General features: G+C 38.7%; 1 long non-coding RNA gene across 1 annotated transcript; it reads right to left on the bottom strand.

Annotated features, from left to right (window-relative positions):
• Positions 1-1,831: 1,831 nt before the first annotated feature.
• Positions 1,832-20,217, bottom strand: LOC118164995. Its single transcript, XR_004749799.1, has 3 exons — positions 20,079-20,217; positions 11,626-11,631; positions 1,832-1,853 (listed from the first exon to the last, which is right to left on the bottom strand). It is a non-coding gene; the product is annotated as an uncharacterized LOC118164995 (long non-coding RNA).
• Between the last annotated feature and the right edge of the window lie 2,338 nt (positions 20,218-22,555).

Raw genomic sequence — 22,555 nt, 5'->3', positions numbered from 1 at the left:
TAGTTAAAAAACAATAAAGCTACAGCTGCTTAAATGACCCTACTATTTTTTTTTTTTTTTCAGACTAATCAGCTTCATTTGATTTAAAAAGAACAGGCAGAGCAAGTTAGCCGTTTATTTATTTTTCCTTCTAAGTGGCTCCTGGCAGGAAAAACTTTTATTCGTTGAGGGTATTCTCATACACAATTTCACCTCCAGCTGCGCTCGAGTGTTTAAGTTCCCTGAGAGGGCAGTACTTTTATTACTGCATACTGATGTCAGCCATCAGGAACACAAGGGTGGATGATGTCAGTCAACATCAGGTACTGGGACTGTTCAGAGTCAGTTCTGCTGCCTTCAGTGCAAATGGATTCCCCTTGTCATAACTGCCTGAGTCCCCTCACCACTGAGGTCTCCAGGAGTTTTGCCACTGACATCAGCAATGGAATGAGATCCAATATAAACTTCCTGCTTTAAAATACCTGTGGCCGTATAATCTTGCAATACTGGCAAGGCATTAATAACTGTCATCTTGCTGTAGCACCTCTCACATCAATGCTACACTAAAGACTTTAAGCTATTTGGACTGTTTATACAATGCCAGTGTTACATATGGTTTCATGAAGAGCCACATATTATTTATAAAAGAGCCTGGAAAGACCTCATAGATCTGATGCCTTTTTTATTTTTAACCTACTTTTTCTCTGGTTTAGGTCTTGCCTATTTCAAACTGAAGTGGACTGTGATGTGGTAGCCAAGCTGACTGCCAAAATCAGAGCATGGGATCTCGTCCAAAACTCACTGTGGTCAAGGAGAAACTTGCCACTAATTCAGTAGGATTTGGATCAGGCACTCTTGAACCTCCTCTCTCATACTGCTGTTTTGCATCCCTGTAATGCCTTTGGCTTCTCTGGAACATATCCTGATCTGCAGGAGGGAGAAGAAAAAAACACTTCTTTTTGTATTTATTTTCTTTAAACATTTTCTTTTACATTGTTTCAAATGGTTTTGATTTATAGATCAGCACACACCCAAAAACAGTCCCTGAAAGCGACAAGGATTCAGAGGCTTGTTTGCACAGCTTTAGACCAAAGTCTGCTTAACTGTGAAAAATAACATTTTTGTAGGCTGTTACTTCTTAAAGAGCTGCTGGTGCCTTCTGGAAATCTTTGAGGAACAGTTTGTTTAGGAGTGAATCTGCTTAGGACAATATACAACTTTATTTTTCTGGTCTTTATCTGCTAAAAGTCTCAAATAAGGCAACCAGAAAAGATACTTAAAACTGCAATTAGGAAAGAACACACACACACACACAAATCATATTTAACAATTAGAATCCATTTGTGGAATAGAGCCAAATACTCTTTCAAGTAATGTAGCCTTATTAATCTGTTTTTAGAGAGAGAAAAAAAAAAAAAAAAAAAAAAAATCTGGCAGTTTTTCAGCTGGAGTGGAAAGCTATTCAAATGACTTTTTTCTATTAAAAGAAGCAACACTTTTCTGCTGATGTAAATACTGTACACACAGGCAACAACAAATGGCACATAGACCAGCAGAAAATTTGACAAAGAGGCACTGCATCTTCTAACAGTACTCTCCTGGGAAGACTATGGCTTCACATCACCCTTAATTAGAATTAAAATATAATAGGGACATAATCATAGAATCAAAGCATAGCTTGGCTTGGAAGAAACCTCAGTGATCATCTAGTTCCAACCCCCCTGCCTATGGCAGAGACCAGGTTTCTCAAAGCCCGCTCCAGCCTGGCCTTGAACACCTTCAGGTATGAAGCATCCACAGCTTCTCTGGACAACCTGTGCCAGTGTCTCACCACCTTCTGAGTGGAGAATTTCTTCCTAACATCTATTTTAAATCTCCATCCTTTCAGTTTAAAAACATTCCCCCTTGTCCTATCGTTAGCTCCCCAAGTAAAAAGTCATTCTCCATCTTTTTATAAGCTCCTTTTAAGTATGGAAAGGCCACAGTGAAGTCTCCCCTGAGCCTTCTCTTCTCCAGTCTGAACATACTGAGCTGTCTCAGCCTTACTCCATAGGAGAGGTGCTCCAACCCTCTGATCAACTTCATGACCCTCCTCTGGATCCACTCTAGCAGCCCCACATCCTTCTTGTACTGGGGGCCCCAGACCTGGATGCAGGACTATAAATGGGGCCACACAAGGGCAGAGCAGAGGGGCACAATCACCTCCCTTGACCTGCTGGCCACTCCTCTGTTGATGCAGCCCAGGATGCAGTTGGCCTTCAGGACTGCAAGGGCACACAGCTGGCTCATGTCAAGCTTTTCATCCAACAGAACCCCCAAGTCCTTCCCTGCAGAGCTGCTCTCAATGAGTTCTTCTCCCAGTCTGTGCTCAAGTCCAGGATTGCCCTGGCTCAAGTGCAGCACCTTGCACTTGGACTTGTTGAACCTCAATAGGTTCATATGGGCCCACTTCTCAAGTTTGTCTAGGTCCCGTTGGATAGCATCCCTTCCTTCTGTTGTATCAATTGTTTGGGAACTAATTCTCCAAGCCACCTAAGTATTTCCAAGTGCAAGGATCCATTGCTCAGTGTAAAATGACACTGTCACTGACTTCACTGCTGCCCCTGTACTGCTAAAAGTAGCATGATAGGGGCAGGAGCAGACTTCTTTGCTCATTCAGCTTCTCTCAGATCAGTCAGAACTGCATGCATGACCAGCTGTCCAGCTCAAGATACTGCCACAGTCCTGTGAATTTTACATATTCCCTACCCATAGTTTACATTATGATAATTTTGCAGTCATAGCTGGATGTCCAAAAGTTATGTAGAGAGGCAACCTCTTACTAAGCATTACAGAAATTGAATGCAAGTAAACTAATACATCTATTTAACTTTCTATTTACCATTAATATATCAACTTGCCTTTTCTAAGAGTTAATGTACTCCAGTATGTGGAGTTCTAAGGATGTGAGAGAAGTCACAATCTTAGCTGGGTCCTGATGTTTCTTCTTATCTTAATTCAGCCCTTACAAAAACAAAACTCTTGTTAAAGTCAATGAATATTTAAATAAAATAATAATAATAATAATAATAAAAGAATAAGAATAAAGACAGACCAAATTCAACATTCATTTGATTAGATGTAATTTGGCACAAGAATAGCAGGATTTGGCCTTAAGCAACATCTTCAAGATTGGACCAGTATTCTTATACCACAGAAAACAAGACCTGAAAAAAAAAAAAAAAAAAAAAAAAAAAAAAAAAAAACAATGAATTCACAAATTTCCTATATTAACCCAAAAAAGTATTTGTCCTGTTGATAGTTTCCTATGAGAAAATTTGCAGACACTGCTCTGCATGGGAGAGGATATAGTACAAAGTCACATCCATGCAAGTCAGTTTATGTGAATGTTACCATTTATTTCCTTAATCACTGGAAAATTAAATTTCAAGAGAACAAAATTTTATAAAATCTTTCTATTATTTTTATCACTTTCCAGGATCCCTTCTCAGAACACAGCCATTGTGTCAATTAGGCACATCTGCCCCATTTCAACATTAAGATCAACATGCTACCGTAAGACAAACCTTTAAGTCAATCACTGCCTTCAGGCTCAGCTTAGCCTTCAAATTATGTAAATACTTCCTATTCAAAACCTGTCTTTAGTTTCAGCTTTTCTCAGGGAAATAACAGTTGTGATACCTAATCTATCTTTTTTTATCCAGATGTGAATAACAACAACAAAAATACCCCAGACCCTGAGGAAATGAAATTTCAGCCATGGGCTTGTTTACCTTAAAATAGCTCGGAGATTTTATTTCCTTCACTTGAACATGTTTTGTCTGCTCGACAGGAAACAGTTAACTGAAACATGGAGTCCTCTCACACCGCTTTTCAGATGAGCAAAGCCCAGACCAAAGTCCATATGGTATTCACCCATAAACACAGACACACGACAGGAAAAATGCATTTTAAGTCTGTGTGCTGTGTGTCTTGGAAGAAGTTTGTCAAACAATTATGAAAAGAATTCGGCTTCCTCATAGCACCCTGGGAATGTACTCAGACACTGGATCAGTTCTCATCTGGCTTCAAAGAAAACACTAGAATAGGTCCCCCTTTTACAGAATAGTGTTTATAATGTAATCTTACTTCTCATTAGGGATCTATTTCTTTGCCAATGTTACTTTTAAATAGGATGATTAATATTTAAAGTCACTTAATTATCACATGTTAACCCACTTCCAGAGTTGGTTACAGCTACTCTTTGATGTATAAAGGAACTAAACCCACCACTGCAGCTTTCTCATGAAATGAAGATGTCTGAAATATGATTTTTTTCTTCTCTATTATTCTCCTCCTTTTTGGATACACTACTTAAAATCTTCAGCAATGTCAGATTTAATGTCCATGTGCCTATTTTTGAAGAATGACATTTCACTTTGTCTGAGCTGCCCTTTTTTTTTTTTTTTTTTTTTTTTTTTTTTTTTTTTTCCCCAACAAGGTGTCAGTTATATTAAACTTTTGAATCTGTCATTCTGGGATTTTCCATATGCAGGGAACAACATTGTGCAAAGGCTGCTTGCCATTTGCCAAGCTAAACTTCCAGTTGTTTGCAGTAGTCACTTTACATAATACTTCCCACTATTAACGTTAAAAAATCACTATGCAAACAGGTGCACTTCTCCTCTTGGTTTCACACCTAGCTCCCAAAAGCATTAGTGTATAGGTGAGAAGGTGTCAAATGGAAAGACTTGTTAAGGGAAAGAAGGCTTTACAAATCCCCTGAAGAATCATCCCAGCTCTTCATCCCTCTGGATATGACTTGATTGAGGTCCCAGTGGTATAATTTATAATATGTCCTTAAAAATTGATTTCTGTGTGAGAAAAGGTTGGTCCTTGGCCCTGTTAACCACACTGGCCTCTTAAGCAGTGGCTGTAGTGTGCCATTGCTACCTTTGGCCAGTGCTGCAACTCAATGGAGGATTAAGAAGCATTTTGTGAAGTAGGTCCCCCAATACCACTGCATCACAAATTCTGTATGTGATGTGATGGGCACATGTGGATTAAAAAAAAAAAAAAAAAAAAAAAAGTTCAAATCATCTGAAAGCTATGTATCTAAAAACAAACAAACAAGCAAACAAAAAACCTCAGTAGGCTAACTACAGTTCTACAGTTTCCTGAGATTCTCTCTCTTCATTCTAACATCCACATAAGACAGACAGCACTCTATCTAACCAGCACAAAGTGTAGTAGTTGTGGTGAATGGGAACGTTAGACGAAAAACATTCTTAAAAGTGTCCCTTTCACTGTCAAAAGAGGTAAGACTGAAGAGTGGTCCAAGACAACCTACCTAACCCTTCTCAGTTGAGCTACCATTTACCAGTGTTCACTGCTTATATTAAAGTACTTCCATGGGCTGAAGAAATACCACCAAGGAATTTCTGGATGACGAAAAAATCTGGGTTTCATTTCTCAATTTGTTTGCATAATATTTTGTTGACTGTGGAACTGGTATATTCATAAATCTCTTACATCATTTGGGAATAGTCAGGTATCTGAAAACATGATACTTAGAGCAGGTATACAGACTACTATGATGCGTTAGTTACCCATTCAGAAATTTTTGGAGATGTGTGTCTCAGAGGCCCTCAAACACATGAGCTTTAACACTACTGTTACGGAAGTGCTTAAGTACTCTTCTTAAAGTGGGTGCCAAACCCTAATCCCCATCCTCTTTGTCATCACATAAAGCTGTTTCTAGACTTTCCATTAGATGCGCAGATGATCTACACCAGAAGATTAAAACAGGGCCATGGCACACAGGCTTGGCCACCAGCTCAAAATGATGTTTTACTGTTGAACTGTAAGAGTAGTTATACTGTGTGGATGAGCTAGAGATCTTCCCAACAATGACGTACATTCCTGAGTACAATGTAAGAAAAAGCAGATGTCAGGGATCTGTATGGCATGCCAGACATCCTGTCCAGGAACTCCATCTCAACAGACTTTACACCTCCTATCTCTCCCCAGTACTCCTATATACCCTACACATCACCATGCATATGATGGGGACATGAAGTACAGAGGTTTCTTACTATTATATCACTTTACTGGATCTCAAGACATAACTAAAATTATTTCAGATACATTAAACTGAAACACATGACACATGATAAGGGTCAAATGGATCCCAGTGCTGAGTGCTAAACTGTACAAATAGTATTTAGTCCAAAATACAAATAGTATTCAGCAGTACAGGCATAAATCCATGTCTAAGTGCCCCAAGGGCATAAGGTGTGTCCAGTAGGATAGGCATCTAGAAGGTTAATCCACACAATGCTGCAGTACTTTCTGAACAGATTAATGATTCTTGAGATGAATAAAATAGTTTTTGTTGTTGTTGTGTCATTTTTGTTTTTTTGCTTGTTTTCTACAAATGATAGCAATGTAAGTTAGATTAATCAGTAAACTTGTATTATTCTCTTTTATTTAGGTGCCTACATATTATTTAGCTAATGGTTTATTTGTTTATTTCTTATTCTGGATTCACCCCAGAGTTCTCTTGCATTGACTGAATAAAGGAATATCTAAGAAATACAGAAGATGAGTGAATGTAAGATATATGATAACAAAATACTTTTATTCCAATATCAACGATAAAAGGAGATTATTCCTATAAAGCTTTATCCACTATTTTTGTGCTGCATGATGTTCATAATGAATTGTTATAAATAAAATTTCTCTAACACAACTGGTTAGCCAGTCATCCTGAATGACTGCATGTTTCATGTAAAAGCAGCACAGAAAAGGGGTGGAGAGTGATAATGTTCTTATGTCTAGATTATAATTTGACTGACACATGTCAAAAAATGAAGAGGTGGGAGGAAAATAGGGTTCTGTCAAATAAAATGTTCCGAAAAAAAAATAGAGTTTGATTAAACTCCTTAGCTCCCCTTTCTGTCATCCTTTCTGTAAATCATTAATGCAATTTTTAAAAAATGCTGTTCTTTGGGTCTCACAACAGCTAGAAAGAAACACCTGTACTGTTGCTGAAGCTTTATTAAAAATTTTGTGCTTTTTCAACATTTCTTGAGTTTGGTCAGCTAAGCCTATGGGCAAAGCTAAGTTGCATCTACCTGAAATAAATAAATAAAAATACAGAGAGACAGATGTATTGGGCCCACTTGCTTGCGACTGACTTTTGACACTGTCAAATAGGCAGATCCAGTTATACTGATGGTTGAGCAGAAATTGTTTCTTACCTTGCTTCAGTGAAAATGGATTGTGTTAGCAAATACCTGACTCCTGTATTCTTGAAAGCTGTGGCACCACAAGATGGTAAATCAAGTATGAAAGCACGTAACACATGTTTTAATGTATCTGTAAAACTAGCATCAAGTACAAAACTGCAAGGCTGCATAGCACAAAATATTAGTCTACTATAAACTCACTCTGCCACTTCAAATTTGTTCAGACAACCCTGAATAGGTAATTTTGTGCTAGCAGACTTGATGTTGCCTCAGGTATTGTCTGGCTGTGCTGCTCCAGCTTCATGCTGGGTCAGAAATCTGCTCTCCTGCAGCCAGCCTAACCAGACTAAAAGCAGAAAGCCAGCCTGCACTATTGCATTCTCCAGCTAACGTTACAGAGTTGGGATCACATGCCCATGTCTGATCTGGATAAAATCTACACAATCTAGTGAACTGTATTAATGAACACATATCATTCAACAAGTTCATATGAACAAAAGATGTTATAGCGCACTCACAGGGGCAGCTCAGACAGAGACCTAACGCGCCACGGAGCTGCGAGGAGCAGAGAGAAAGGCCTGTAGGGTAACAAGCCATTTTCTCATTTCTCTCTACCTGAAATGCTCTAAAACCCATGTATTCATTTGTATTTTGTGAAATTTGATGTGTTCAGTAAAGGCTAGGTTCTGATTCACGAGTTACAGTCCAGAGTTTGGGATAGCTGTGAAGGATCCCACCCCACGTGGAAGCCTCTCTTTTTCCCATGGGCCTGCCTTTACCACAGGGAGGGTTCAGGCCCTTGGGAACAACAGCGGCACCCATTTATTGTTCATTAGAAAGGGGTACTACAAGATCAGCTGAGCTAGATCTGCAGTCAGCAGGAGGCACATGGAAGTAATGAGATTAACAGGTATGCAAAGTTTCACAGCTTTATAGTGGTCTCTTTTTAATCTGCTCAAGTTTGTGGAGTAGCTCTTACAGATTCAAATCCATGTGTGTGGTTTTTTTGAGGTAGGGATTTCCAACATGTCCTGAATATACCAAATCAAAGTTGGAAAGACTCTTCGTTAAAGATTACTTTTTTTTTTTTCTTTTTTTTTTTTTTTTTTTACCAACTTTTCTATTTTTCTTACTCAGTGAGTTCCACAGTATTTGAAGTCCTACACAGGCATTCCATATAGTTCCTAACATTCACTAGCCCTTTACAGAAAGAGCCTAGAACAAAGCTTACAATGATGAGACAGATTCTGCAGATAGATGATTTGAAAGGTCAGTATCTAAGGAATATGAGGAATAGATCAATAACTTGGGGATCTCTGTGAATTATTATGAATCTCTGATGTCCTTTCTTTAGCTTTGACATGAACTAGAGCAGAAACGGGAAGAGTCTACTTCTATGCAGCCATGTAGTTGGTGACCCTTTCCTGTGCCTTGCTTTTTCCCTTCTAGCCCTTGGATTTGAGCCCCTTGAGATAGTCTTACAGTTCTGTCTCTCAACAAGACACAATCTACATTTTTTGAAAAAATGAAAAAAATGAACAAAAACAAATGAACCTTTGAAAACAATACAAATAGCAAGGATATAGTGAAGGCCATTCCTATGTTAACTGGAGAAGATGGAGGCTGAAGTGTAGTAGAAGGTGTGAGAGGTAGCAAGGTAGTCCAAGAGCATGTCAAGGCAGGGAAGTGGCTCTGGTTTATGCAGTGGATTGAGTCCTTGTCAAGTTGATGTAATATGGGTATTGAGCTTAGTATGAAACACATGAAACTGTACAGGGCCTCTGTAGTTGGGACAAATTTGCAGGGCTTGAATGGGATGAGAATGGAGCTGAAGAGGAAGCGGTGCCAGTGCCATGGGGATGGGAAATGTGAAGGTATTCACGTAGTGAAATGCATGCTCCGTTTTTCAAAAGTGTTAAGGTATTGTAGCCACCACAGTACAGTGATATGGGAGACTTAAGAGAATGACTATCTCTTACAAACCCTGTAAGCCAGGTCGAATACTTGGGAGTACAATCAGAAATTTCCTCCATTAGAACACCACATACAAAATAAGATATGATCACTTCATCCTTTAGAAGCATTCTCAAGCAACACCAAAATTAATGATATAACCACACTATAACATAGAAGTTCAGGTATATTCTCTGCCTTCTCAGAGTGAGTTCTGTACACTCACAACAGACACCTTCACTCTGCCTGCAAACTACACCAAACAGATGGTCCTTTTGCCATCCCAAAAGTTAAACCTGCAGTTTAATCCCTAGAAAAAGATCTGAGGCACCACAGCTCAGTGCTGACTGATATTGTTCTTAGAAAGGAGAAACCACAGAGACAGAAACACAAAAATATCCACAACCAAAATAAAGAGACAGTGTCCAAAGGACTGAAAAAAAAATAAAAATAAAAATAAAATAAAATTATTACCATCCTTTTGTCCCTAGCACATGATATCATCTCTCACTGTTCTTCCACTTGCTCAGCATTCAACTAGCAGATCACATTCATCTTTACCTTGCTGCTGACAATCCTCATAGCAAAAAGACACATCACAGCTTTAAATGAGGCTTGCTGGAAAGACACACACTTCATTGCTTCAAAATACGTGTATATATTCACCAAAGCATCAGGCAGATGGACATGACTTACCCAGATGGCTTCATTCACAATCATAGCTCTAGTAATTTTCTACAACTCACCCACTCTCTGCATCTACAAAGACAGGTACCACAGCTAGGGTGCTTGCAGGTGCTCTGCTGGCATTGTCAGGGGGAGGTAGGCAAGGTTACAGTTACTTGGGTAGATCTGTAATAATGGGATTCTTTCTTTATTCTTCAGTAAATGCTGGATTGAGCCTACAGGTATTTTCAAATTTAATAAATGAATTTGTTACCTGTTGGCAGATTATTTTCACAGAGAGGAACCACGCTGATTTATTTCAGTTGCTAGCTTAAAATTGAGGCATATTAAGATGAGATAAAACAGTAAAAGAACCTTGAGAATGTTAAAGACTGAAAAAAAGCTGAGGCATTAACTGGGGTATTTTTAGACTTTAAGCTCTCCAGGGCAGTGATTGTCTGCTGTTGAGTATTGTATAAAGCTGAGCATATTGCTAGCTCAAAACAAGCACAAAGTCATCTCTACTATTGAATCTCCTCACGTTAGATAAAGTGGAAATACTAATATAAATAATTGGAAGACAGAAATGCTTTACTCAGAGAGAACATCTGTAGATCAAATTATGCAAAAGGATTCCCTTTCCAGAATCTGGAGTAAACAGGCAGCTTGATCATGTATCTCCACGATAATCAGTTTGTTGCATGTACTGTCTACTTGCTGCAGAACAAAGCAAGCTTCCAGAAAATAACAGCCAAAGTGTATGGGCTGATAATTATAATTCCAACGACAAAGATTTCCTAATGTCTCTGACTCAAATCAAGCTACATTAAATTGAATCAACTAGAGAATACTGCATTTGGAAAAATAAATAAAATAAAAAATAAAAATCAGCTGCAATTCCTTTTGAAAAGGCAAAGAATTCCTAATCAAGCAATGAAAAATCATTCCTTTGCACCCCAGCATATCATGGTTATGAAAACTGGGCAGCACAGAAGACAGTACAATTATACACCATCATTCTCTACTCATTTACATTGAAATTCTTTTTCTCATTTGCTATACGCAAATATAAATAACTTCACAAGATGTAATCATGCTCCTGGTGTTTTCTAAGATAATAATAGTCCATTCAATAGTAGTTTAAAACCCCAGGCATTGCAAAACCCAAATAGGATAACAGAATGTATTGTTCAAACTAAGAAAACAAAGGAAGTTAATCAAGGTCCTTACTTGACTACAGCTGTCTTCAGACATAAGCCTTGAGAGGTGTTTCTTAACCAATGATTAATGAGTAGACACCTGAAAAAAAGACTGCCAAATTGCAACTTGTTTGCTTAAACAGGGCAACCAACAGTGACTGTAAAAAATAAGCTATTACCATAGAATTTGTGCAGAAAAGCCAGTTCTACAGCAGAGCAAAATGCTTCTAACTCTTAACATTGCAGACTGGTAAAAAATATAGGTACCTAAGTGCTGGTCAAGGAAAAAGTATTCGAGACTACCACAAGATAAATATTGACAGGATCTGAGTTCTAAACAGTTCTGAAATATATATTTATACTTCCAGGTTTTTTTTGCTTGTTTGTTTAAGACAATTGATAAAATAATAATTGTCATAAAAATATAGTAAAGGAAAAACCACTAGCTGAGACACAGGTTTCACAGGAGAAATATAGAGCTAGTAAAAGAACAGAAATAATCCCTGAAGTAGTCAGGAAGACGTTAAAGGTAATTCAGAGGGTTTATTGGTTTTACCCTGAACATCACACATCTTCTTGTGGAGAATAAAGAGAATTACCTGTTTCTGAGATCTAACCCATATCTGTTTGAAGAAATGTCATCCATCAAGATCATTTCAAGGTCTCAGATGTTTACTCTGGGGAGGAAAATACGAGAAGTGGGTGATTTCTCCTGTATTATGTATACATGTGTACATGCACTGTCATGCACAAACAAACCTTCTTTGGACAGACATCTCAGTGAGGTCCATTAGATGCAAAAACTTTTGTCTATGTTGCCACAGAACATAGTGAGGAGGAGAAACCCTGAGAGCTCTTTGAAGTCTGAGAGGGCTTGTACATGGTAGCATGGGATATAGGATCCCCAGAGGGATATGAATGGTTGGTTGGTTAGTTTTATTTTATTTTATATATATATATATATATATATATTTTTTTTTTTTTGTGAGAGGAAGCAAATAGCATTGTAGTATTACTTAGCTTGGCTAAACAATTAATTCTAGCACTGCTGATTACAGGCAATCCTATTTCAGCTAGAAGAAATGAATATTCTGTTTGCTAGCAAAAGAGTTGGTAAATAAAATACAAATAATGATAATTTTAAAACAAAACAAAACAAAACAAACAAACAAACAAAAAGATCCCTTAGAAATGAGGGGGAAAATTGAAGCAACTTCTGTTGCTGCAGAATCCTCTTCTGGCAATCAACAATCACTTTTGTATAACTAACAACACCTAAGAAAAAGAATCTACCGAGTTGTTTGTGAAAGAGGAAAAGTTGTGTTACTGACCACGCAACAAAAACTCTCTTTACCTGAAATGCTTCACGGGAGCTTATTCTTTCAGACCTTCTCTACTGTCAGCTACAGTAAATTCTTTGGAGGTTACAACTTAAATGGCTTCTCTTGTGCAATTAGTGTGTGCATGTCTCTCAAAGAGGATGCTGAGAAAGTAAGTGAAAGACTCGGGTACTACAGCTCAGTGCAGCTGCTCTGTAGTAGATGCTTCTGCTCTGTGTATCTGAGCCTTCTTTAAGTGAAAAGACTCAAAAGAACAATTAAACATTGACAAGGGGAGCAAACCTGGGCCTTTATGAAGAGAACTTCAGAAATCAAGAAATCAGGTGACAAAGAATGCTACACAGTAATTATATACAAAAATAAGAAGAGGCAAGATATCTAGAGAAATCTGAACAAGAAAAATTTGTGTGATGAAGTAGAAATGAGCAATGAGAATTGGTGGTTGGAACAGGTAACTACAAAAGCATCTCTTCATTGCAAACCTCTCTGTTACTATATAAATCTTCATTTTAAGTTATGTGTAGGTGTGTTGGGAGGTTAAAAACAGATAGGAGATTGAAACAGATTTATTACTCACGTTCTTTCACCCCTTTGACTTAAGTTTAGATGTGAAGAGTTAATTATTTTCATTGCTGCCTTGGCAAGGAAACCAATGAGAACAATTAACCTGAAGCATCTCCAAATTCTCCTGTTTAGCATTTGATCATCTGCTAAAGTAAACAGCCTTTTCCAGAAGAACTAGTACAGTTTTGCTAGGGAAGTCACAGCTTGGTTTGTCTGATTTAGCATTGCATGCTGTGAAATTTCTTCTAGAGATTTGATTAGATTTGGCAGTAATATAAAATACATGCATAAGAGTATTGTTGCATTCAAAGCTACAGAATATTTCAAAATCATCCATGAAGCTAAAGGAGATTTTAGTTCAAGACTCTTTTAGACACTTTGATCTGATGCAAATGCTGACTGCTGCCAGAAAGTATGGTCCTGTTTTCCTCCAGGTTGCCTATTCCCACCACCATCACGGTACCAGTTAGCATTTGTAGGGTGAGTCAGATTGCCATGCAGCTGCATGAATAGTCGTGCCCACCCAAAGGAGGAAGAAGAACATCCAATTGGGAGTGGCAGGCCACACTTATGTCAGATTAAAGTGACTAGTAACACAGGCTAAAAAAATGCACAGGATATTGCTCTTAGCCTGCAAGCAGAAATTGCAAACAATAGAAAGCCTCAGCTGAGAGCACTGTGTGACCTTTCAAGCTAGCATGGTGGCAATAAAGTGTTTTGAAATGTGACCATCTGTTTCTGAATAGATAACTGGAAATTCAATTTATCACTCCCAAGCTCCCAGACTTATTAAGCACCAACTAGGTGACTACTTACTTGTTCTAAAACCATAAAGCATATACCTTGCTTTACAATAATGTCCCTTGCTTTTTGCCTGTATCTAGGCACAGCCACTGATACCGAAAGAATGCCTTGGCTGATACCTGCATTCCTGAACACCTAATGCAGCCAGCCAGAAGACATGGCAGATCAAAGGCATCTCTAGTCCCTCCTCTCCCTTCCCTTCCCTTCCCTTCCCTTCCCTTCCCTTCCCTTCCCTTCCCTTCCCTTTTTGATCCACAGCTGGATATGAAGGTCACTAATGATCCAAGCTGAGAGATCTGTTTCTTTATTTAAGTTCTTAATTAAAGCCATTGATTTTTGGTGATTCTGAAATCCAACAAATCCAGTTCATATAATTATCATTTCTGTTTATGAGAATTCAAATTGAAGATTTTTACATTCACACATCATTGGGTGTTTGTTGGTGGTTTTTTTTTGTTTGTTTGTTTGTTTGTTTTCCACATATCCTGTGGAATAATTACAAACATTACTGTGGATCCAAAAATAAATTGAAGCAAATGGAAAACTGTACAAAAGACAAGACAGAAATGAAGGGGATCACAGCCCAAAAAACAGAGCAAATTTAGGAAACAGCAAGATCACAATATGAATTTTGCCAGAATGAAACTAACAGGATTTCTAAGTGATTCAAAACTGAGTTTTATATGTAGGGGTTAAACTCCTCAGAGCAATCTTAAAGTGTGTAGCTCAAACATTTGCTGTACCTATTATCTTCAAGTGGAAATAGCAGATTTTCATATCTCTCCCACATCCCATCTTTTGAATACGTACTGTGCCTGCAGTTTTACTTAATACTAACAAGAGGTGTTATAATGAGAATAACTAGAATGCAAAATTCTATTAATTTATTTTCACTTAGTTCCATAGAATGCCTTTTGTCAAGTCGTTTAATGTTTTCTGATATTTATCATGTGAATATGTGCCTACTAGTGCTTAAAACAGAAATAGTCAATTTGTCAGTGTCCAAAGTCCATTCTGATGTACTTCCAGTATTTATCATCTTAGATTTGTTAGTATTCTTTCTGCTTCTAGCAGCAAATGGTACATGTTCATGAGCTGGAGGATCCCTTAGCAGGTAGAACACTGCTGCAGGGGAGCAGATGGGGAGCTTGAGGTGTATGTGGGGATAGGCTGAGGAAATAGCCAAGTTGTACAAATCCTCTATAGACAGAAAATTTGCAAGTCATGTCCACCTCTACCTCAGTGATGGAGGTGTCGTGAGCAGAGCATTTTCTCCCCCTGGAGCATTCCTTCTGGGCAGTTATTACCAGAGCAGGATAAAGAGCTCTTGGATACAAAAGATCCAAGAGAAAGAGGAAATATGTTTCAGACTTGAAAGGAGACAGTTCAGGTCTAAGGAACTGGCTTTCTATTTTGATTCCTGTGCCATCTGAAATAGCCATTCCCACTAATTCTCTTCAAATTCCTTTCAGGAGTTATCTGCTCAGTGGGCAGAGACTCTTCAACTGCTTAAAAAAGTGCATATCCCATTGCCTGAACTTCCCAGTTTTCCAGTACTTAATCATTCTCCTGAAACTTGGCCATTGTTTCCATCTTCACCCCTGCCCTGCAACATCTACAGATGCTTCCTGTAAAACTGAGTAGTTTCGTTGTAACATTCAGGCATGTGTAGATAAACCGGCTTTGAAGAATTTTGTGATATGTTTGCATGAAAGACAATGTATAAAAATAAAGTGTTTCATTGCGTGACCGGCTCAATCTGATCTGTCCTCTTCACTTGTTATCTCTTGAGGAGACAAAGTCTCCCGTTAGTGACAGTTATTCATAAATACATATACATGGACCTACATCTATTTGTGTGTACGTCTGTGTGCATATGTGTGAGCTGAGAATTGCTGTATCTGAATAACATACAGGTGATTTTTCTGATGAATCAGATAGAAAACCAAGGACATTGTTCCTCCAGTGATATTCTTTTCTCCGGGGAAAAAAAAAAAAAAAAAAAAAAAAAAAGGTGGAAAGAATATTACAAAAAGTATGGATGGTATGACTACACTCTCATCATAACCTCTTTCCCATAGACATATAGTTGCTCAAAATGTGTGTTGAAATTTCAAAATGGGAGGTAAGTGTGGATAATGTTTGGAAAATGTCAAGAGTCTTTTCAGCATTCCTTCATATTTTTCTGGGGTTGTGCATTGATCTTAGACCTTTGTTCATATGAATTCACTAAAGAATGATGCATGTTGAATAGCAGAGAAGAGTTGATGACATTTTAGAAACATGCCGAATAACCATGTATTTTCCCATGTGCAATATTTAACAACAGCTTCTTAATACGAAGTATTGACTGTTCTGTCAGCTTCAGGAATGTCTCCAGCAAACAGAAGAACCATTGTTAAGAAACAATCAAGTGAAAGAATGAAAAAATGGATCAGCTGAACTCTTAGACTGCCCTCAGCAATAGCAGGTCCCAGGCTTTGCAGCTTTCCTTCAAAACAAACTTGTTTCAGCAATGATTTTTCACTCTTACAGCAGACCATAGTTTTCCTCATCACATTTTAGTGGAAAAGTAATAGTAAGCAAATCTACATTTCATCAAAACAATAATTCTAAGAAGGAGAATTGTTCTTATTTATCTAATGCAAACAGAATGCATATGAAGAAATAACAATTCTGAACTGGAAAGAAAAAGAAAAACACATTTTTGACAGTTCATCAAAGTGACAATGAGATGAGTTTCTTACTAGGTAAGGCAGCTACTGTACCGTAAAAGCTCTTATGCTGGGGTTAAATAAGTTTATGGAATGCAGATTTCTCTGACACAAGGAAGGTTTGTATCTAATAATTCCCAGCCATCAGTGATATGATATTATTATGGCTACACCCACAGCACCTGCACAAGCTCTAGCACAGCAGGATACCCTCTCACAGTGACCTTTTCATAATACTACGCTGTATTTACAGCCATTAACCATGTTAGTGTTGTTATGCAGCTGCTGTGCTGCTATCTTGCGTGGGTGGCTCTTGAATGCTGTTTTTTTAAGGGTCCTTGAAATCACAACAGGATAAATCTTCTACAGGGAGAAAGTTCAGCCACATTCTTTCAGCAAAAGGAAAGCCTTTCCTATCGTGCAGTCCTTGAACTCATAGTTCCCTGTCCCTCTCGCTCTGCCCTAGCTGACCTACAATGAGTACAAAAAGTGAAATCTCAGGTTTTCAGAACATTTCCTATTGCAACAGGAAGGGTTTTAAGCTCCCTTCCACATTGCCCAGCTTCATCCCTGCTGCAAGTAGAGGTGCTGCTTCAGCCCCATGTTGAGCAAAAAAACATGCCGAGCCAAGCTGAAGATGCTGTTTTTATCCTGTGTGAACGGCCTGTGTGGCCAACAGGAATGTTACACCTGAAAAAACATCTGTGGCACCACTGCTCCACAGATCCGAAATGGAGGCAGGCCCGTGACTCCTTCACAATAACAGGAAACTTGGTCGTCAACACAGAGCAGGCTGTACCGAAGCGGTCTTTTCTATACATGCTCAACAGGGAATGTAAAGAACATTCCCTTGTAAAGTTTATTTGGATAGCAAAGGGTGTGGGAGGGCTGTGCCAGACTCTCATGAGAAGCAAGGTGTTTTTTAAAGATCTCCATTAAAGGCTTAAATTCTCCCCATCTATTTTCAAAGAGATAATAATTAATAATAATAATAATAATAATAATAAAGCATTATGTCACTTGTCTAGCATCACATCCTGGCTTGTTATGAAGCTGTGCTGGCCCAGCATAGCAGTAGAAAGACTCTGCCCCTGTTGCTCTCAATGGAGCTTTCATTTTCTCTTCTCTTCTTCCCTGTCCAGCTGCCCCAGCATTCTGGCCCTGCAGGTCAGAGCACAGCAGGCGTTCAGGAACTCCACCCCTCCCCAGATTTTGCCAGCTTGCCCCACAAGGGGTGGCACAAGCTGTCCCCAAGCCGAAGCATGCAGAGACTCCCAGACCAGCTGCACATGTGCCAGGAGAACTGCCATCCCCAGAAGCTCTTTTCTGTCTCTGTGCGGCCACAAAAAAAAAAAAAAAAAAAAAAAAAAAAAAAAAAAGGCGTTTTGTTTTGTTTTGTTTTACAGAAGGAACATATTGCAAGGTATTCAAGATAGTCTTCTTGTCATAGAAAGATCAAATAAAGATATAGCAAATAAATATTGACAGCCTGACTGTCTCTCTTCAAGCACTGAGGACAATCTTTGTTCTTGCACCCACAGTTTTTAATCTTATCAAAGGACAAAAAGTGTAAGGATCTCTCTTCATGAGACTTACGAGCATTTTCTTTGGGGTAATCTTTTTGTTGTTGTTGTTGTTCTTAAAGGATTTTCTTCAATGATTTATCTACATGTCCCTAGGAAATATGAATTAAAACTTATTTTATGCTTTCTTACAAAGGAAATAGTCTGGCTTTCCTTTGTGTGCATTTGGGTGGCACCCAGAAGAAAATTACCAATGTGCTATATGGCCCTGCTTAATGTTTAACATTGTTTAACAGAGCTGCTGTGGGCAGTTGTGGAAGCACCTAATTTTGTACACAATACAGGTGACACTGAAGCTTGGGCGAAAGTTTTACACAGGAGTTATGGACAGGCCAGCATATTTGGCCATAGAAAATTTTTCCATGAGATAATAGTGAAATGAAATAGGATATATATATATATATATATATATATATTTTTATATATATATATTTTTTTTTTTTAAAGTTTGTCTTTCTTATATTTCTATATAAGCTTATCAGTGAAAACTGAATGTCACCATCCAGACAAATACACTCACTTTCTGTGAATCTGTGCTAATCAAGTACCTAAAGAGGCACTGCTCGCAGGTGGTGGTGTGACAGTGCTTTTTTGCATTTTTCTGGGCAGAGTCTGCCCAGGACATGGACATGCTCAGGCCTTGAGCCGCAGCAGCTTTTTAATGTTCAAACAGGTAGAGACAGTGTTGAGGACAGCTGACAGAGCACCACCATTCATTCTGTGTGAAATCTGTTTTTCAAAGACCTAGAAATCTTCACATGTCAAAATAATGCAGTTCAATGTACATTTTACAGTTAAAAAACGTCAGGCTATGCTGTCTGGTAGGTTATGTACTATTGAGAAGCAGACAATTGGAAGGTACTGATTTTTCTTCTCTCTTTAAATTCTCCTGGACTCTTCTTGACCTCCTAATGTCGGGCGTGACAGCACAGTGATGCCTGAAATTACCACTGGATAATTCAGAGGCTCCTGTATTAGCTGCTCAGCTTGGGGACGAGGTGTAGTCTAGACACAAGAGCATGGAGCCCAGCACTGTCTCGTTTACCTCCAAATGTAGGCATACACGTACACATATAAAATACACTCTATTACGAGCCCACACACTGGGAAGCAATAAGAAAGTCACATTTAAAAAAAAGTGTTTAAAGTAACCTGTTGACAGTCAGCAGTCACTCTGCTCTGTGTGTTGACTTAATATTGAGTGGGTAAGAAATACTAGCTGTAAGACAGAGAAAAGGCCAAATGGGTTATTCTTATTTGTGTGCTAACCAGAGGACATAAGGCTGAGTGCAAACTTTCTGTTGGTCACCCCCAACCTTTCTGAAAATAAAAAGTGCACTTATACTTTAGCTGTGGCTCTAAAGCCCCATCTTTGAGATGAGCTTGAATTTTCACCAATAATGGAGTCCAGCTCTGTGCTTGTGCTAAGTTTAGGGAACACTGAAAAGTAGTAAACCTTATGATAACCTTGTCTCTAAATTGGAGAGGCATGGATTTGATGGATGGACCACTTGGTGGGTAAGGAATGGTCATACTCAAAGAGTTGCAGTGAACAGCTCGATGTCCATGTGGAGATCTATAACAAATGGTGTTCCTCAGGGGTCAGTATTGGGACTAGCACTGTTTAACATCTTTGTCAGTGGCATGGACAGTGAAATTGAGAGCACCCTCAGTAACTGTGCTGATGACACCAAGCTCTGTAGTATAGTTGACATGCTGCAGGGAAGAGATGCCATCCAGACAGACCTTGATAGTCTTGAGATGTGGGCCTGTGAGAACCTCATGAGGTTCAACAAGGCCAAGTGCAAGGTCCTGCATTTGGGCCAGGGTAATCCCAAACACAAATACAGACTGGGCAAAGAATGGACTGAGAGCAGCCCTGAGGAGAATGACGTGATTGACAAGAAGCTCAACATCATCTGGCAATATGTGTTTGCAGCCCAGAAAGCCAACCGTATCCTTGGCTGCATCAAAAGAAGCATGGCCAGCAGGTCAAGGGATGTGATTCTCCCTTTATTCTCTGCTCTCTTGAGACCCCACCTAGGACACTGTGTTCAGCCCTGGGTCCCCCAGCACAAGAAGGACATGGAAATATTAGAACAAGTCCAGAGGAGAGCCATGAGAATGATCAAGGGGCTGGAGCCGCTCTCTCATGAAGACAGGCTGAGAGAGTTGAGGTTGTTCAGCCTGGAGAAGGGAAGGCTCCAGGGAGACCTTATAGCAGCCTTCCAGTACAATAAGAGGGCCTACAGGAAAGCTGGGGAGAGACTCTTTGTCAGGGAGTGTAGTGGTAGGACAAGGGGGGATGGCTTTAAAATAAAAGAGGGTAGATATAGATTAGATATTAGGAAGAAATTCTTTACTATGAAGGTGGTGAGACACTGGCACAGGTTGTCCAGAGAAGCTGTGGATGCTCCATCCCTGGAGGTGTTCAAGGCCAGGCTGAATGAGGCTTTGGGTAACTTGTTCTAGTGGGAGCTGTTCCTGCATATGGCAGGGGGTTGGAAATAGATGGTCTTTAAGGTCTCTTCCAACCCAAGACATTGTATGATTCTCTCATACCATTAAATGGTGCAATATGCCTCTTCTGCTATGCTGGGTGATACTGGAATATAAAAGAAGAGAAAAATCTGGGTGTTCCAGTCCATCACAGCCACCTGCGTCGAGAGTGGAGCAGATGTACAGGTGGGATACCACCACGTGATGGAAATGCAGAGTTTATATTATAAGAAATGGCAACAATAGCAAAGTTACCTAGTCCAATAAAATGGGAAGCTGAGGGAGAATTGTTATTTGTGTTACATATAAAACAAACAGCAGGGCTTGAAACAAACTATTTTAACCAGCAGATGATTTTGACCCAAGGCTAAACAGTTATAAATTAGCTATGACTAAAATTAATCTGGAAATTAGATTTAAAAAATAGCTGTTATAATCACTACACCTGTGGACCCACATGGCCCTTTCCTACCTGGTCATCATCACATCCTCTCTAACTTTACTTTTTACAGCAAGATACAAAATGCAACACAATTTCTCATCTCCAGTCACATTTGCCAAAACTTAGCAGTAATTAGCTAACTAACCTAAGTCACATTTACATTTGGGAATAGTACAGTGTTTTGCTTTGCTCAGAATAGTTCATGTCAACATTTCTGAACTATTTTTATTCCCCCAGTGGGCTAAAGTTGCATCAGGGGAGCTTTAGGTTGGATATTAGGAAGAACTTATTTGCTGAAAGGGTTGTTGGGCATTGGAATAGGCTGCCCAGGGAAGTGGTTCAGTAACCATCCCTGGAGATCTTTAAAAACGTTTAGATGTAGAGTTTAGGGATATGGTTTAGTGGAGGACTTGTTAGTGTTAGGTCAGAGGTTGGGCTAGATGATCTTGGAGGTCTCTTCCCACCTAGCTGATTCTGTGATTGCTGCAACTGGGAGCAAAGCAAATGCCAAAATTACAACCACACCTGTGGAGGGAGGTAACAGAAGGTCTTGTTCTCCTTTGAACTGCAATGATCCTGATAAGATTTGTACTCTGTAATGCTTCACAAACTGTATTTTCCCCTTACAATGCTCCAGGACAAAACAGGAGACATACACCTTAGAGTTCTGGGGAACAAACCACCAGGGATGTTGTAGTTTAATGTTAGAGACCAAAGCAGAACTTCCTCTTCATGGTGCATTAATAAATACTTTTATAGCCTAGTTACCTTGGCTGCTTCATTCCCTATCAACTGTACAAAATGCATTTCACGTTAAATGTAGAAAGAGATGTTAAAAAGTCAGGGGATTTCCAGGTATTAATTCTGTTTGGAATTTACCCTTCAATAATGAGGAACGGTTTACACTTTTATTGTCATTCCCAGCTGACTGTATCTGAAATTCTTAGCACAGAAGTAAGTTTAGTTCTTCTGTAATAACTTCCTAGAGCCAGAAAAATACAGGCATTATTCCCATGCCTACTTATGCATATTTCCTCTTTGGCAACAACAGCATATTTTAACCTGTCTTGATTGCTAAGATGTCTCAAGTGAGTTCATATTATTTAATGATGAATTAATTTCCTCTGTTTGACACATTCCTGTGGTTGGTGTGTATCCATCACTGACTGTTAATATCTAGTCAGATAAACCACAAGACAGGGAAACTGGTGTTTAGAAGTTCATCCATACTTCCTGAATTTGGGAAATCATACTAGAAATATCATAAAAGACTTTTAAGTGAAATATTCTACATTTCCAACTTCTGAGTCATAAGGAAAACTGTCTAAAAACTTTTTATGATTACTTTCCTGTTTTCTTTTGTTGTTGTTGTTTTACTTAAAACTATATATAACCATAATATATATATATTATTTTATTTTTATACCACTTCATGACTTCATGTCATTTTCTCGCACACATCCCCATTAGCATTTGAGAAAACTATGTACATTTAGGCCATTTTACATCTAAATATGTAAATTCTTGCAGAACTTATTTGTGCATATAGAAAGTTTTTGTTCATTTTTAATTATTTTCCCTCT

Source organism: Oxyura jamaicensis, chromosome 3, assembly GCF_011077185.1.
Source record: "Oxyura jamaicensis isolate SHBP4307 breed ruddy duck chromosome 3, BPBGC_Ojam_1.0, whole genome shotgun sequence".
NCBI classification, from domain to species: domain Eukaryota; kingdom Metazoa; phylum Chordata; class Aves; order Anseriformes; family Anatidae; genus Oxyura; species Oxyura jamaicensis.
The sequence above is the reverse complement of the archived record's forward strand: the minus strand, read 5'-3'. Positions and strand labels throughout refer to the sequence as shown.